The 17,800-nt window shown below is 33.7% G+C and overlaps 1 pseudogene; it reads left to right on the top strand.

Annotated features, from left to right (window-relative positions):
• Positions 1-10,573, top strand: part of LOC138144048 (isocitrate dehydrogenase [NAD] subunit gamma 1, mitochondrial pseudogene) — a 22,300-nt pseudogene extending 11,727 nt beyond the window's left edge.
• Positions 10,574-17,800: the final 7,227 nt, after the last annotated feature.

The raw sequence follows: 17,800 nt of genomic DNA, 5'->3' as shown, positions 1-17,800 counted from the left end.
AGAGAGAGAGAGAGAGAGAGAGAGAGAGAGAGAGAGAGAGAGGACTACCTGAAAACCATGATCAAGAAAAGAACCAAGAAATCATCCTCCAAGAAATTCTCAAGGAAAAGTGCCCTGATGTTTTAGAACCAGAGGGCAAAATAGAGATTAAAAAAATCCACTGAGCACCTCCTGAAACCCCCCCCAAAAAAATTCGTAGGAATATTGTAGTCAGATTCCTGAGTTCCCAGATCAAGAAAATATTACAAGCAGCCAGGAAGAAACAATTAGAATATTGTGGAAACACAATCAGGACAACACAGGATCTGGCAGCTTCTAAACTGAGCGATCGAATGACTTGGAATATGATATTCTGGGGGTCAAATGAGCTGGGATTAAAACCAAGAATCACCTAACCAGCAAAACTGAGTATCATGTTTCAGGGGAAAATATGGTCATTCAATGGAATAGAGGACTTTCAAGAATTTATAATGAAAAAACCAGAGTTGAATAGAAAATTTGACATCCAGATAGAAGAATCAAGAGAACCATGAGAAGGTAAACAGGGAAAACAAGTCATAAGGAACTTATAAATTTGAACTATTTACATTCCTATGTGGAAAAATGATAATTGTAACTTATGAAACTTTTCTCTGTATGAGAATAGTTGAAGGGAATATAAACATGTATGTGTATACATATATATGTGTGTGTATACATACATATATATGTGCATACATAAATATATGTCTATATAGGAGGGTATATGGGCATATGAATACATATGTGAGTGAGTATGTATATATATGTGTGTGTGTGTGTGTGTGCATGCATGTATACATAGACATAGGGCACAGGACCAATCAAATAAGAAGGTATGATACTTAAGAGTTGAAATTGAGAGGTGGGAGAGGAATATAATGAGAGGAGATGGGAAGAGACAAAATGGGGTGAATTATCTCATATAGAAGAGGCAAGGGAAAACTGTTACAATGGAGGGGAAGAACAGGAAGGTAAAAGGGAATGAGTCAACCCTAGTCCAAATGAATTTGACTTAGGGAGGTAATGACATACATACTAAATAGGGTATTCACCTTACAGTAATGTAGGGGAGAAGGGGATGAGAGGATGCATGATAGAGGGCAGGGCAGGTTTGGGGGAAGGGAAGTTGGAACACCACACTTTTTAAAAGGTTCAGGGCCAAAGTAGACAATAGAACAAGTGGAGGGAAGGGTAGGATGGAGTGAAATATAATCAGTCTTTCACAATATATCCACTATGGAAATGTTTTGTATAGTTACACATGTACAACCTATAATAAATTGCTTATCTTCCCAATAAGACCAAGTGAGGAGGGAGGAAAGGAAAGAATCTGTAATTAAAAGTTTTAAAATGAAATGTTTAAATATTTATGTTATATATATATATATATATATATATATAATTACATATATTTAAATATGTTATATATATTATATATGTATATTTTAAAATGCAACTAGGAAATAAAATATACAGGCTCTCAGGCATAGAGATCCATCTTGCCCTACTGGAAAGTCAGACAGGAAATGTGGGAGGATATAGGAGAGAGCAGATGAGGGGGGGGGGGAGGTTATACAGTGGAATCACTGTTTTGAGGTAGTGGGTAGGGCAAAGATGGTGAGAAATTTTGTAACCCAAAATCTTGTGGAAATGAATTATGCAAATTAAAATAAACACAAAGTTTAATTTTAAAAAGGAAATTGAGGGAATGCTCATCAATTGAGGAATGACTAAACGAGTGTTGGTATGGAGTTGTGATGTAATATTATCATGCAATAAAAATGATAAGGGTAATAGTTTTATATAAAACTAGGAAGGCTTCTATAAACTGATGCAAGGTAAACTGAGAAGAGCTAAGAAAACAATATACACAGCAAAAGGTATATTTTAATGATGTATAAAATTATTGTGTTTAATGACTGTGGAAGACTTAGCTACTCATAAAAATAAAACAATCCAAGACAATTCAAATGACTCATGCTTTCCACCTCCAGAGAGAGAAACGATCAACTCTGAGTTCATATTGAAGCATACTTATTTTCATTTCATTTTCTTGCTTTTTTTTGCAATATGGCTAATATGAAAAATTTTCTGCATGACTTCACATACATAATGTTTATCATATTCTTACCTTCTCAGTCAGCATTGCAGGGGTTGGTGGGTGGGAGTTTGGAGTTCCAAATTAAAAAAAAAAACACTGAATGTGCAAAAAAAAAAGTAGAGAATTTTTGTTATTGAAAATAACTAAAGAATTTAAAATAAAAATATAGTCAAGTTCATCTAATGAAATATATGTAAAATATGAGAATTAGAAAATAATCATTACTTAACTAAAGGCAGAGCTAAATAAATAAATAAATAAAAAATTTTAAAACTTGGCCTTTGAAAAGTATAAATCTTTATAATATTTCTTATATTATTTTATAGATTCAATGTTATACCAATCAAATCACTAAAGGTTTACTTGTTTGCACTACAAAAAATATTATTTCACTTAGAGAACTTGAAAGTCAAGAATACAAAAAGGAAAAAAAAAATCCTGGCAGTAGGAGATCTGAAACTGTACTGCTAAGTGTTAATGATTAAAAAAAAAAAAATATATATATATATATATATTGGGTAAAAAATAATGGAAAATTCAATCAATGTAAGAGAGGAGAAAAAAACCTAGAAACAATAGGCATAATGTAGACTTTGATAGAACTTGGATACCACATATTATGGCACAAATTCAATCATCAGGTAGTTGGACAATAAAGTGAATAGAACATTGAATATTCAGTCAAGAATGCATGATTTTGCATCATACCCATATTAACAGTAAAGCAACCCTAGGCAAATCACTTAAACTCTTTCAGTATCAGATGTGACATTTGTAAAATGGGGACAATAGCCACACGTACCTCACAAAGGATCAAATGATGTAACATTTGTTAAAGTGTTTTTCAAACCTTGGAGCATGACATAATTATATTAAAATTATTCAATAAAATATGCTGGGAAAACTTAAAAGAAACATGTACATAAATTATATTTAGACCAACACTTCACAAAATATATACCACAGTAAATACCAAATGTATACACTACCCAAATATGTAAATTCATTCCATGAACAAATCAGAGAAGGAGGAAAAAGATATCACAAAAATGAATATGATTATAATTGATAATTGAGCAAGATATAAAGATGATATAAAAGACAATCAACTTAAGTTATGGAAAATTGACAAAGTTTTATACAAACAAAAAAGGCAATTAAAATTAGAGAGAAAATTATTAATTGTTTAAAAAATTTGCCAAATATGTCTGATAGGAGCTGATATTAAATATGTATATATGCATATATATATACATGATTACATATTGTTTAAATAGCATTATATTAATATTATATTATTATATACGTTTCTGAAAGAATAGGGATCAGCAAACAACATGGTTGAAGGCCAAATCTTATCTAACTTTTTGGGGGGTCTATGTGAGCTAAGAATATTTTTTACATTTTTTTAAGCAATTGGGATTAAGTAACTTGCTCAAGGTTACATGGCCAGTTATTTCTGGGTGTGGGGCTAAGTATCTGAACCCAGATTCGATATCAGGTAAACCCAACTCTGGGGCCGGTGCTCTTATTCACTATGCTACCTGGACGCCCCTTTTACATTTTTTAAATACAATAAAAATTTCTTTTAAAATATAAGCATTCTAAAAAAATGTAAGCATTCTTAGCTCCCTTTTGTACAAAAACAGGGAATATATATTTCCCTAACATTGTAATATATAAATATTCAAAAAAAGTGAATTATTAGTTTTCAAAAGAACTTACAAATTATCAATAACTTTATTACCACTAGTAATAAAGGAAAGTCAACTAAAGTTATTTCAGGGGTTGAACTGCATGCTTATCAATTGTCAAAGATGTTTTAAAACAATAGCATGTGTTTAGAAGAACAAGAATAATGATACACTCTCCGTATCTGAATTGATCCAAATATTACAAAAAGCAATTTGAAACTATACCCCAAATGACATTAACCATGCATCCTTTGATTCAGCAGAGCTCCCAACATACCTATAGATAGAAAACATCAGAGATAGAAATAATTTATACATATATATATTTATATTCATATAAATGTTTAAAGTAACAATTTTTATCACAAAGAACTAGAAATAAATGATGTCTATCAGTTCGGGGAATGGCTCATCAATTTATCGTGATCAATATTAAGGATCATCATGCAACTGTAAGGAATGATGAAGGGGCAAGTAGGTGGCATAGTAGATAAAGTGCTAGATCTCAGGTCAGGAAGACTTGAGCTCTGATCTAGCCTCAGACACTTATTAGTTATGTGACGCTGGGCACTTATCCTTTTTTGCCTTAGTCTCCTTATCTGTAAAATGACCTGGAGAAGGAAACAGCAAACCACTCCAATATCTTTGCCAAGAAAACCCCAACTGAGGTAACAAAGAGTTGAACATGACTGAAATGACTGAAAAATAATAATATGTAATGAAGAAATAGCTAGATTCCTAGCATGTCTTTTCTAAACAGATACAGAATAAAATTAGCAGAATCAGGGGAAGAATGTGCCAATGACTAGAATAATAAAAAGGAAAACTATTTTGAAAGCAAAGTTCTTTAGCCAATTCAATAATCTATCATGGTTTCAGAAAACTGATCATTTTTCCATTTTGGGAAGTGTGTGTGTGGGGGGGGGTAAGGGGGGAGAATGTAGGGTTACTGGACAATAGTTATGAAAAAAAAGAAAGATAAGGACATCAATAGAATGTTTAAAATCTACAACAGAACACAGCATTTAAGAGGGCAAAGACAAGCAAGAAGTTTATGTTGCTTTTTAAGGAGTTAAGTTTAATAAACACTTTACAAACTACTTAAGAGATCTTAGTTTCATACACAATCTTATTTTTTGTCCCCATTCTTGGTATACCAAAATGCATGTTTGCCAATGTTAATTTAATAGAAAAAATTTATACAAATGGGATGAAACACAAAAATTTGAGAGATTATTCCTTTCATTGTATGGGCAGAAGAGAGAAACAGACCTAATCATTGGGTAGAAAAGTTCTTCTTTTCCATAACTTTTACAGAAAACACAGTATAAGTACAAAGGGAAATAGCAAATTTATTCTTGTATCTTCTCTAATTTGGATAAATTTTAGTTTTTTTTCTTCCTTTCCTGATTTCCTGTTAGTAGTGTTAGTAGATGAAATGTTAAATTCAAGAAAATGGGACATATTAAGTGTTAAATCATTTTGCTTTCAGTAATATTTTAAACCTGCTTTTTTTCTGATTTGTTGAAAAGAATAAATTACTTCATGTCAATTCATGTTTCTAAATAGTTCTGAAATTGCAGGGTTTTACTTCCAGGAGACTCAACTTCTGCTCTTCCTTTATAAACTTAATATAAAATTTTCAGGGTTTTTTTTCTTTCCTTCTTTCCTTGGAAGTTTCTCCATTTGGGAGAGGGGGAGGATTCACAATAAAAAAGCATATAATCCTTACGACAACCTCTTGATCTCTATTGTCGTCACCTCATAGGAATTTCAGAAAAGTTGATGGGTATGTAATACAGTTTTGTTTTGTTTACTTTCACTCTTCTTTTCATTTGTAGCCATGTGAGATCCCCCCTGTGAGGTTTAAAATGATGGAACAATCTCACTGAGGAGATAATTGCATACCATCCATATATTTCAGAAATAGCTTGGTAAATTGATCCTGGCGCAAATCATGTGGCTATAGTGAGATACTGATCTGGTTAAAGGAGAAGCAGATAGTGTGATGTGGGAGAAACTTGCAATAATAAAAAGTCAACTTCAGTGATTCTCTTTTGTTTCTCTCTGGACAATTCACTTTTTCCAAGATAGTGTGGTTTCTAAGAGAAGCAATTGGTAGACAATAAACACTCTTACATGATATAGATCTCTTGAGGGCTAATAATAATGATATTGCAGGACGTGAATTGCTAGAAAAGACGCTATGGAAGGACCTGATTTCCTGATATTCATTAATGACTTTAGAAGCATTAATTCAGTCCAAAATGACAGGTGTGTTGTTATATTGACAATGCAATTGTATTCAATATTGAGTGTTTGCTACACCCAAATGACACTGTTTAATACATCAGATATTGCAATTCCCTTTTTTATGCTTCTACGAGCCATCTCGTCCATGTCTCTCATTTCTACAGATGAGGAAACTGAGGCAGTTCCAGTGAGATTGTGACTTCTCAACAGTCATATAAATAATTAACTGCATATCTGGAACTAAAACTAAAATCCCCACTGTTCTTTTAACTACAATAAATTATTTATAGAGCCATACAAAATTGTGAATCGTTCTCTTACTATAATCCAAATAGCAATATCTTATGTGAAAAACAGGGCCATACTATAATAAATCTCCAAAGTCCACTACCTTCTAGTATACTTAAAAAAGCCTAGTTGGATAGAAGCTATATCCTATTTAAGCAAGAAAAAAAAAAAAAAACATGTCTGAGAGCTCCTTTAGAAATGGATTTCCCTTTTACAAGAAAAGAGATCCTTAGCTCCAGCAAATGACTTTGATATTTCATGGTCAATTACACAATAGTTTTTGAAGACTATGGTAGCAATCTAAATAGTAGTACCCCTTCACATAATATTTTTTGTTATATTTACATTTGGACAATATTTTAAAGAATTAAATTGAACTTCAATGTGTTAAATCACAGACATCTTCCAATACCATATGAAGTTCAACAAAAATGAGAATTTCAAACTTTAGCAAAAAATACTGACACTTGAATTGTTTCAGCTCTATGAAAGAAAGATATAAAGAATTTTACACAACACAAGCCATCTTATCATTTTTGTGTCCTAGCATATGTGATTTTTTAAGCACAGTGATTCACTCTTTGATAAGAGAAAACAGAGCATGGTGCTGGCAAAACCAAGAGAGTATTATGTTTTCATTGAACTAGCCAAAACATGACATAACTTGTATTCTGGAATAAACTGCTTTTTTTCTCACTAAAGAAACACTGTTCTATCTAGAAATATTCTAGCAAAGGTAGAGAATGTTTTGATTCTTACCTATGTATCGTTATGCAATAAAGAAGGAAGATTGGATGCCACAGACATCCCTTTATTTGTGAAAAAGGTGCAGTTATGCATTAGTTATAGCTTTAATAATAATTATTTTCCATTATAAGCCAATACTGAAGGAAGTACTAAGAAATCATTCATCTTAGAAGAAGAACACCAGAAAATTAGAAAATGAGGAACTGGGAAGTTTGGCAAATTAGAGGTGGAAATAGTTACTTTTGGTATATTTCTGTAAATCCCAACTTGGGTAATGAAACATATATTATAGATAGATATATAGGTAGATAGATAGATGATAGATAGATACATACATACATACATACATAGCCTTTTTTCCAAATGAAAATATGAAATTAGTAGAATGACTAAAATTATCAAAGGAGATTGAATAGGAAAAGAAAAAGAAGCAAAGGCAGAGATCATTAGGAGAAGGCAGGATCTAAAACTGTTTCTGACCACTAGTAACTAGAAAGGAAAGGGCCATCACAACAAGGAGGAAAAAGTTTTATCTAAAAGGAGTGGAAATATTATGCCAAAATAATGCTAATTTGCTTAAAAGAAAGCAGGAAGTACAAAAAAAGGAGCTCAACAAAGAAAGTGATTAAGAATCAATAGATAAAAGGATCAAAATTGGAGAGGCCAAGTACTGTAGTAGATAGAAAAGTAACCTCATGATCAGTAAGGTCTGCCTGTGACACATAAGGATTGGGTGACTCTGGACAATTCATTGAACCTCCTTTTGCCTCAGGCAACTCTCTAAACCTATGAATTGAAGAAAAGATACTAATCAGCATTGGAAGAGGAAGTATTTTAAATCCTTAATAACTATATGATAATGGAAAAAACACTTTTTTTTCAGAACTTAGGTTTTCTCACCTATAAAATGAGAGTAATAATACCTTCATTATCTACTTCTTAAAGTTTCAATGAAGAAAGTGGTTTGTAAACATTAAAACCATTTCTATAAATTAGTGATGTCCTGTCATTTTCCAGCCATGTTCAGCTCTCCATTATCCACTTTGGGGTTTTCTTGCCAAAGATACTGGAGGGGTTTGCCATTTCCTGCTCCAACTCATTTTATAGATGAGGGAACTGAGTTATAAGGGTTAAGTGACTTGCCAGAGTCATACAATGAGCACATATCTGAGGCCAGATTTGAACTCAGGTCTTTTTAACTCCATGTCTGGCACACTATTTGCTATGCTATTTGGCTGTCCTATAAATTAGCAGTTATTGGTATTATTCTTATTTGTCCTTGAACCTCAGATTATATTCTGGTTTTCAGCTTTGACTAATTCAAAGTACTGAAATAAATTTTATGTAAAAATTCTCCTGGGGCTCACAAGATATTTAAATGTCTTTACCATTAATCTTCTAAGCAACAGTTAAGATGAATGCGACTAAATTCTATAATGGAAAGTTGCATCTGAACAGAAGACATGAATTGTGTTTGGCTGGATCACTTGGTTAGAGAATTATGCACACAGAGTCAAGGCCACTGGCTTGGTGGCCACACAGTTGCTTTGCACTAAGAAAAGTTATTCCACTGACACATTGTCCACTTACCTCTAGCTAATCTCACAAATGCCTGCCGTTGTATAAAAACAGAGGTAGTATGGACATCTCTGAGAAAATCAATGACACTATTGCAAAAACTACTCAGATACTATAGTTTATAGCATATGTTTATTTACACGTGGTAAAAGAGAATTAAGGACATCATTTTTATAAGAGTAAGTTGAATAAATGACAGTTTTGCTAGCATTCTCTCATATATATTATATATATACATACATACACACACACACACATATATATGTATACATGTGACATAAAATGGGTGGCTCTATTATTTGGGGGAATAGAGAAGAATATATTGATTAATTTTATTTTAACTTTATTGCTACCTTTGTATCATCTTAATTTCTATCACTATATAGATGTATATGTGTATATATACATATCCACATGTATATATACATGTATGTTTAAATTATGAATATATGTATATACGTATATTCATGTATATATATATATGTTTAGATATTTCCCAGAACCAATTTTTGTTGCTTTGTTTTTGAGAGAAAGGTATTTAAGATCATTTCAGCAAAATTAACTAATGAATCTGGTAGTGTAAGCTTTGTACCATACCTATAGCTCTTAACTTTTGTAAAGAAGATAACAAGCAGCATTTTCTCATGTCTTCTTTGGGGATAGGATTGGTCATTATAATTACTACACAATATAAATGTTCATTGTGTCTATTGTTTTTCTCATTGTTACTTTTCTTGCATCTGTTTAATTGGCTTTCCATGATTCTCATGGATTTTGAACTATACTCATATATCACAGTTGTTTATCTACTTTGCTTATAAAAAAAATGACTAAAATATAATGGTGAATGTGAGGCTTTCTTGATCTCCATGTCATGTATGGCTAGTAGTAGGATATCTCAGTCTAAGTATATGGGCATTTTATTCATTTTATTAGTATAATTGGAGTAAATGTCATTTAATTTTTTGGTTGTACTTGTATCCTCAGAACCAGCTACATTATCTGAAACATAATAGTCATTTAATAGATATATTTTCATTGATTAATTGTAATATTTTGAATATTTGGACCAATCCAGGCATCTAATAAAAATATAAGTATGCTAGGATGCCTTTTCCCTCAAAATTCCTCCAACACTAACAATTAGAGTATTAAGAACACACAATATACTAAATGTCTAGCATAATATTTTTTTTACCTAGACACTTAACAGATGTTTGCTGGTAACAAAGCTTCTGTGAAATAGAGAAGATGATCCTTGGCCCTCAAGAGGTTAGATCTTCTTTTGCCTAAGCTATCTTAGGGTCAAATATTCTAAATGTTCAGGCAAATATTGAAAATACCTTAGCATTAGAAGTATCATTAGCAGAAATCTAGTACGCTTCCTGACTTTATTAAGTACTTCTTTAAACATTATCAAGAAATGGATTTGGTATATTTTCTTAGAACTCTTTAAAGCAGAACTGAAGCCTAGGAATGAGTCGATACTTAAAAATGGTTAGGAATTTGTCTTGTTTTATTTGTATCAGACACATCATTTCTGAGGTAAAATGGGTACCTCCTGATTTTCTTCTCTCTTTTTTTCATTTTAAAGGTGAATAAACTTTGTTTAACAGAAGTTTTATTACAAAAGAATAGCAGGGTCTAGCACATGGTATTGTATTATTTGCTACCTCTTCTTTCCCATAACCATGTTATTCTACATCTTTATTGCATCTCCTTTTACAGGTCAACACAGCTACAGAACATTGCCTGGAGTGACAGTGATAAATTATGTTACATTGCTGTTAGTGTGAAATGGACTGGCTATAATGTAATACATGAATGTCTTAGAAACATTAACCAATTCACCAATGACAGATGTGATGATGAAGATGTGGAATTAAAGTAAACGGTCTCATATGCAAGCAATTGATGATTTGTAACAAAAATCTCTCTACTTTGATCTAAATAATATATAACTTGCTAGCCACCACCAGAACCCCATAATCACATTGAGGACATGACAAGTAAGTAAATATTTGTCAACTGAATGAAATTGTATATTTGTTTGTTTCTGATCAGTAACCACATAGGAAATAGGTAATCTTAGAGATGCTATTCTTTTATTTCAATTATTCTTCAGCTGACTTACAGGATGTTAGAATTGAAAGGAAGCTTAAAAATCGTCCAATTCAATTCCCTTCTTTTACAAATTAGAAGGCCCAGACCAATCAAGGTCATATAATTTGCTTAAAGTCACACAGTTAGTTGGTACCAGCATTTCAATAAACACAGTATTTTCACTGCACCAAAAATTTCTAAGTTTGTTGTAAAAAAAAAAAAAAAAGATGATGGATTTATGGTAATAGTAGTTGAACTTTAGGAATTTTTTCTTGTCAGGAAAACTATCTACTCCTTCTTTCTAGAGCCACCTCTGGTGTAGATGAAACAACCCTTTCATTTCCTTGCTTATGACTTTTTTCCTTAATCATCACACTCCATATCACTGAAGGTGGCAGAATAATGAGGTTCTTTAAGCTGCCAAAATGAAGGCAACAGGAGGGGAATGAGTGAGACTGAACTAGATCAAAATGTAAATAGGAAATATTCAATTACAGAAATAAAAATACAATAGAAAATAGATAATGGTTCTAGAGAGTGTTTTGTGAGGAAATATCTGCTACCAATTCAGACTGGTAACTCTTCAATGCTCTGAAATTCCTAGAACTTATAAAAGTTATGTAACTTATTCAGAGTCACATGGCGAACATGTCAGAACTGAATTCTTAAGCTCAAAGCTGACTACATCAAGGGATAAGGGTAGTGATAGGAATGAGGATAGACATAAGGGAAAGGATAAGGAAAGAAATGGCAAAAAAGATAAGTAAGAAGGATAAACATCAGGAAAGGGATAGGGATAAAGATCAAGAGAAGAATGGGAACAGGCCTTGAACCAGTGGCTTCATTTGTGCAGATAACTCCATTGAGAAATGTTCTTTACTCAGGCAGGTAGGCACATTTTCTTCAACATAGAATTTTATAGAGTTGCTTAAAACACTGAGAATTCAAGTTACTGACAATAAGAAAACCAATATCAATCAAAAACAAGAATTGGAGCAAGGCCATCTTGTTTCTAACACCTTCTCCCTATCCACTTTGTCCTAATGACTCTCAGAAATATGCACTTCAGCACATAATGTTTATTTATATTTAAATTGGCATTAAAAATAAGAAAGCATATGTTTAAACTATTAAAAAATTATCTCCTCTGTGTATTAGAGGATAACTAGAGACTTTTAAGACATTTAGAGTAATAATAACACTTCATAATGCTTTAACATTTCCAAAGCATTTGACATTAAGCATATGAAGCAAGAAGAAGTATTACTACATCTATTTTACAGGTGAGAAAACTGAGAATTTGAGACATGAAATAGGTTGGCCATGATCACATATCTAATAAGTTTCTGGAGTGAAATTTCACCCTTTATTTCCAAGCTCCGAGTCTAGGATTCTTTTTATTATGAAATTGAATTTCCTTTGTAGATTTTTCATATTCCCCATTTTGTTGCTTTTTTCCTAACTCTAAATCAACATTAGCATGTAACTTTGAAATGTTTGTCACTTTTGATGGCTCTTCTTGAAATTTACATATGTAACACATTTGTACATGAGTAATAATTTCTGTTACTAAATAGGACCCTTAAAATCCATTTACATTTTGAGCATTGGTTTTATCTTTATAAGAACAAGTATAATCAGCAGTGCTATACATGCTAAAATAATCTTTTATACTTCTTTCTACACTTATATTAATCTTATCTGATTGCAAATGAAGAATACATTTTATTCTCTTGTATGCAAAAACAATGTGGGTGATAACCTGAGTTCTAAAAGAATGCAACAAATGAGATTACAAATGAAGGGTAATAGCAGCAACACCTACCAGCTTGAGACTAGAAGAAAGCACAACCAGCCAAAGTGATACAAAAGTTCAATTCACCTTTGGCACAAACTGAAAGAAGAGTAAGGCAGATGGTGAAAAATCCCCCTGTGCTTAGAGCATAAGGCCACAAAATGATGATGATGACACTGGAGTAACAATGTGCCAGAGACTGTTGAATAAAACCATAATACAAAAAAAATGCATTTTGTGGAAGCTAGGTGTGACACTCAATAGAGTATTGGCCCCGAAGTCAGGAGGACCTGAGTTCAAATTCAGCCTCACATACTTAACACTTATTAGCTGTGTGACCCTGGGCGAGCCACTTAACCCCAATTTCCCTGCCTTCCACCCTCCAAAAAAAAAGGCCAAAAAATGCATCTCCCCAAAGAAGGGCCATGAGAACATTTAAGAGATCAACTTAAATTTAAAAAAAAATGAAAAGAACCAGAATTCTGATCTTAAGGAAATACAAGAGTGAAGAACGAAAGTTTTAAATAAGTGTGACAGTAATGATAGTTCATCACCTTGTTGTTGGTTTACACATTGAGATAGTGACATGAGGATAATACTGATTTAAAACTTCTTATCAATCATTTGGATTAGTGACCTCAGATCTATATGATTTTTTTCAACTGACAAAAAAAAATTATTATAAAGCAATACATCTGTGAAATTTTTTTAAAAGCGCAATGTAGGGACGACTAGGTGGCACAGTGAGTAAAGCGCCAGCCCCAGAGTTGGGAGGACCCAAGTTCTGTTCCGGCCTCAGACACTTAACAGCCACACAAAAATACTAGCCGTGTAACCTTGGGCAATTTACTTAACCCTGATTGCACTCCAAAAAGGCAAAAGATAAAAAAAGCACAATTTATAGGACTTACTTGAGAATCAGCAGGGCAACTGAATATTGAGTACAGGAAGCCAAACACAGTAATATTAAGGATGAATGTAGTAATGCAATTACACTCTCCTTCTATACTCTCCCACCAAGGCCCATTGCCATTCTGGTTGGTACACAAGAGAATTTGGAAATTAATTCCAGCCTTACACGATCCATCCACAGAGAGTCTCTTAATGGCTTTTGAGCCTGAACAATATATAACAGAGGATGCCATACCTAATAGAAAAAGAATTATTTTCTGGCTAGAAGACATCTTGAATGAAACACTTTCATTGGCAAGATATAATAATAGTAAGTAATGGAGAAGTACAAATGGAGTAAGTATCTGGTAGCTGCCACTCCCTTGTATTGTAGGGTATGAGCTAAAATAGGCAAGATTGTGCCAGGGTCTCTATCTGCCTCATCTCTCCTTAAAAAAAAAATCACTAACCTTTATAAAATTAAAAGGACCTAAAGGAAACAGAAACTCTAATAATGCTGGCAACAAGGTCAGCATCTTCTGTAAAGTTAATGCATTAGAAGTATCGTGAGCAATATTCAGATTTTAGGAAAATAATTTTTTTTAAAAAATAATCTTTTATTTATTTTTTTTTAGATTTCAATATTCATTCCCACAACATTTTGATTTACAAATATTCTCCCCATCTTTCCCCTACCCCAACTCCAAGACAGTGAGGCTATTGAATACCCCCTTTCCCCAATCTGCTCTTTCTTTTTTTTTTTTTTAAAGCAATTGCGTTAAGTAGCTTGCTCAAGGTTACACGGCCAGTTATTTCTCAGTCTGGTGCTAAGTATCATATCAGAGCCTGGATTCGATCCCCCAGGTCATCCCAACACTGGGGCCGGTTCTCTTACTCACTAAGCCACCTGGCCACCCACCAATCTGCTCTTTCTTATATCCTCCCCTATATCCCCCTAATTTTCTAGTAGGGCAAGGTGTATTTCTATACCACAGTGTCTATATATCTTATTTCCCAATTACATGTAAAAAACATTTTTTAAATATGTTTTTAAAATTTTTGATTTCCAGATTGTTTCCCTTCCTCCCTCCTTACCCACCCCCAATGGGAAGACAAGCAATTCAATATAAGTTGTACATGTGTAGTTATGCAAAACGTTTCCATAGTGGTTATTGTGAAAGACCAACTATATTTCCCTCCATCCTATCCCGGCCAACTGTATTTCCCTTCATCTTATCCTGCTCCACACTTATTCTTTTTTTCCCTTTGACACTGTCCCTTTTCAAAAGTGTTTGCTTCTAAACTAACCTTTCCCCCAATCTGCCCTCCTTTCTATCATTACTACCCTATCCCCCTAACCCTTACTTTCCCATAGGATAAGATACCCAATTGAGTGTGTGTGTTATTCCCTACTTAAGCCATTTCAGTGAGAGTAAGGTTTGTCCATTCCCTTTTACCTTCCCTTCCATTGTAACAGTTTTCTATCCTCATTTATATGAGGTAATTTACCCTATTTTATCTCTACCTTTGTCCTTTCCCCATTATATTCCTTTCTCATCTCTTAATTTTATTTTTTAGTTATCATCCTTTCCTATTCAACTGACCCTGTGCCCTCTGTCTATGTATACATGTACACACATATACACACACTCACATATATACTTATACACACATAAACCTTCATATACATACATATATGTATGTATACAAAATTTTCTGTTCAGCTCTGGGTTTTTTTCATCAAGAATACTTGAAATTCTCATTTCATTGCATGACCACATTTTCCCCTGAAGCATTATATTCAGTTTTGCTGGGTATGTGATTCTTAGTTTTAATCCTAGCTCCTTTGACCTCTAGAATATCATATACCCAGCCCTTCAATCCCTTAATGTAGTAGCTGCTAGACCTTGTGTTATCCTGATTTTGTTTCCACAATACTCAAATTGTTTCTTCCTGGCTACTTGTAACATTTTCTTCTTGACCTGGGAGTTCTGGAATCTGACTATGATATTCCTAGGAGTATTCTTTTTGGGATCTTTTTCAAGAGGCAATTAGTGAATTCTTTCAATTTCTATTTTGCCCACTGGTTCTAGTATATCAGGGAAAGTTTCCTTGAGAATTACTTGAAGGATTATGACTAGGCTCTTTTTTTGATCATTACTTTCAGGTGATCCAATAATTTTTAAATTATCTCTCTTGGATCTATTTTCCAGGTAGGTATTTTTTTTCCAATGAGATATTTCACATTTACTTATATTTTTTTTTTATTTGCTTGGATCTGTTTTATAGTATCTTAATTTCTCATAAAGTCATTAGTTTCCATTTGCTCTGATCCAATTTTGGAGGAATTTTTCTCTTCAGAGTTTGTGAAATTCCTTTTCCATATGGTCAATTAAGCTTTTTTAAGATATTCTGCTCCTCATTTGCTTTTTTGGGCCTCTTTTGCCATTTGAGCTACTTTACTTTTTTAGGTGATCTTTTCTTCAGTATTTTGGTGGGTCTCTTTTAGCAGGCTGTTGACCAACTTTCATGATTTTCTTACATCATTCTCATTTCACTTCCCAATTTTTCCTCCACTTCTCTTACTTGATTTTCAAAATCCTTCTTGAGCTCCTCCATTGCCTGCAACCAATTCACATTTTTCTTGAAAGCTTTTGATGCAGGAGTTTTAACTTTGTTTTCTTCTTCTAGTTCCATGTTTTGATAATTTTTGTCCCCAGAAAAGGATTCTCTGGTCTGATTGCACTTCCTCTGCTTGCTCATCTTGCCAGCCAATTATCTAACATTTTATCTGTTTGCCATGGCAGAACTCTATTTCTGGAGTGGAAGAAGCTGTGTCCCAAGTTGCTAGGGTTTTTACAGTTTTCAGAGGTATGAGGAGGGCACACTCCCTGCAGCCACCACAGGTTCTGCCACATTAGCCACACAATCTAGGACAACCACCCAGTACTGCAACCCAGAACCAAGCAGTTCAAAGCAAAAGTGATTACCCTCTGAATGGTTGCTTGGTTCGCCTACGACTGCAGGCCTGGAGCTCAGGAGGCCGCCATGTGGCATCAGTTGCAGCCTCCTGCCTCCACCATCTCTCACCCTGGGAGCAGGGGCCAGACCATGCTCTTTACTCACCCAGTTCCAACAGAGTTTCCCACTCACCATTTACTTTCTTTTTGGATTTTATGTGTTGAGAAGTTTGGAAACCACCACAGCTGCCAGTGATTCACTTTCCTGAAGTATTCTCTGGCTGCTCTGTGTTGCTGGCTGGGGAGACGCCAGGTCGAAGCCATGACCACTCACTCAGGACTGCACTTGGCTCCTAGCACAGTGTGACAGTCCCTTCCTGTCAACCTGTTAGGCAGACTTCAGCAGGAAATTTATTTCTCTCTGTCACTTTTTTGGTTCTGTATCTCCGAAATTTGTTTAGAGTGATATTTGACATGTATTGGAGGTCATTTGTATGGGAACTAGGGAATTTCCTGCTTTTACTCTGTCATCTTGGCTCTGCCCCTATATGAAGAGATTTTTTGAGAGCATACTCGAAGAAAGGTCAAACTTGGCTGTTTGATTAGATAGTTCCAATTGAGGGCAAATGTAACAATGATTATGGTTTCACTTTAAGGATGTCAGTCATTCCAAACTATTATTTTCTCATTCCACATAAATATTGTGTACTTAATGAAGCACATTACTTAGAATAGATGCCTGACATACTCATGGTGACTTAAATTTTTGTTTTTTTACTTTATTGAGTCATTGGAGTCACACACTTTTCATTAAATTATATGAATCTATATCTCAAAGTACAGGTGAAAATGTGAAATCATAAGAGGCAACAAAGTGGACTAAGGCAGTGGAATACCAGGCCTCAGAAATAACTAAATATTGCTTATTGTGAAATGGAAGATGGGGAATGAGAAAATAGTAAGTCAAGGAAGCAGAAACACATTTCTACTCCAACAACTATCAGATAAAACCATAAATCATGCCATTTGGTGACAATCATGGTGTTTGATATTGAAATACCACTTTGTACATATCTTGGCACAGAGTAGGCACTTAGTAAGTGCTAATTAATTTATTGATGCTTCAACAAGCCTGCTAATTTCACAAAAGCTACTATTACAGTAATCAGCCAAGCATGACAGGAACAAAATGTGAGACATCCTGTATTGTTATCAGTGCTCTAGAGTAAAGAATAATCTATTTGAATCAAAAGAAAGGTCTAGTCTTTAGATATTTTGAAATGATTGATTTCTAACTGTGACTTTTGATTAAGCATGTTTACCAAAGCAAGAAAGAATATTAACTGGTTCAGTTCAACAAATACACAAC

Source organism: Petaurus breviceps, unplaced genomic scaffold, assembly GCF_028583685.1.
Source record: "Petaurus breviceps papuanus isolate PSGF00001 unplaced genomic scaffold, PetGlider_PUasm1.0 90683, whole genome shotgun sequence".
Lineage (NCBI taxonomy): Eukaryota > Metazoa > Chordata > Mammalia > Diprotodontia > Petauridae > Petaurus > Petaurus breviceps.
The sequence above is the reverse complement of the archived record's forward strand: the minus strand, read 5'-3'. Positions and strand labels throughout refer to the sequence as shown.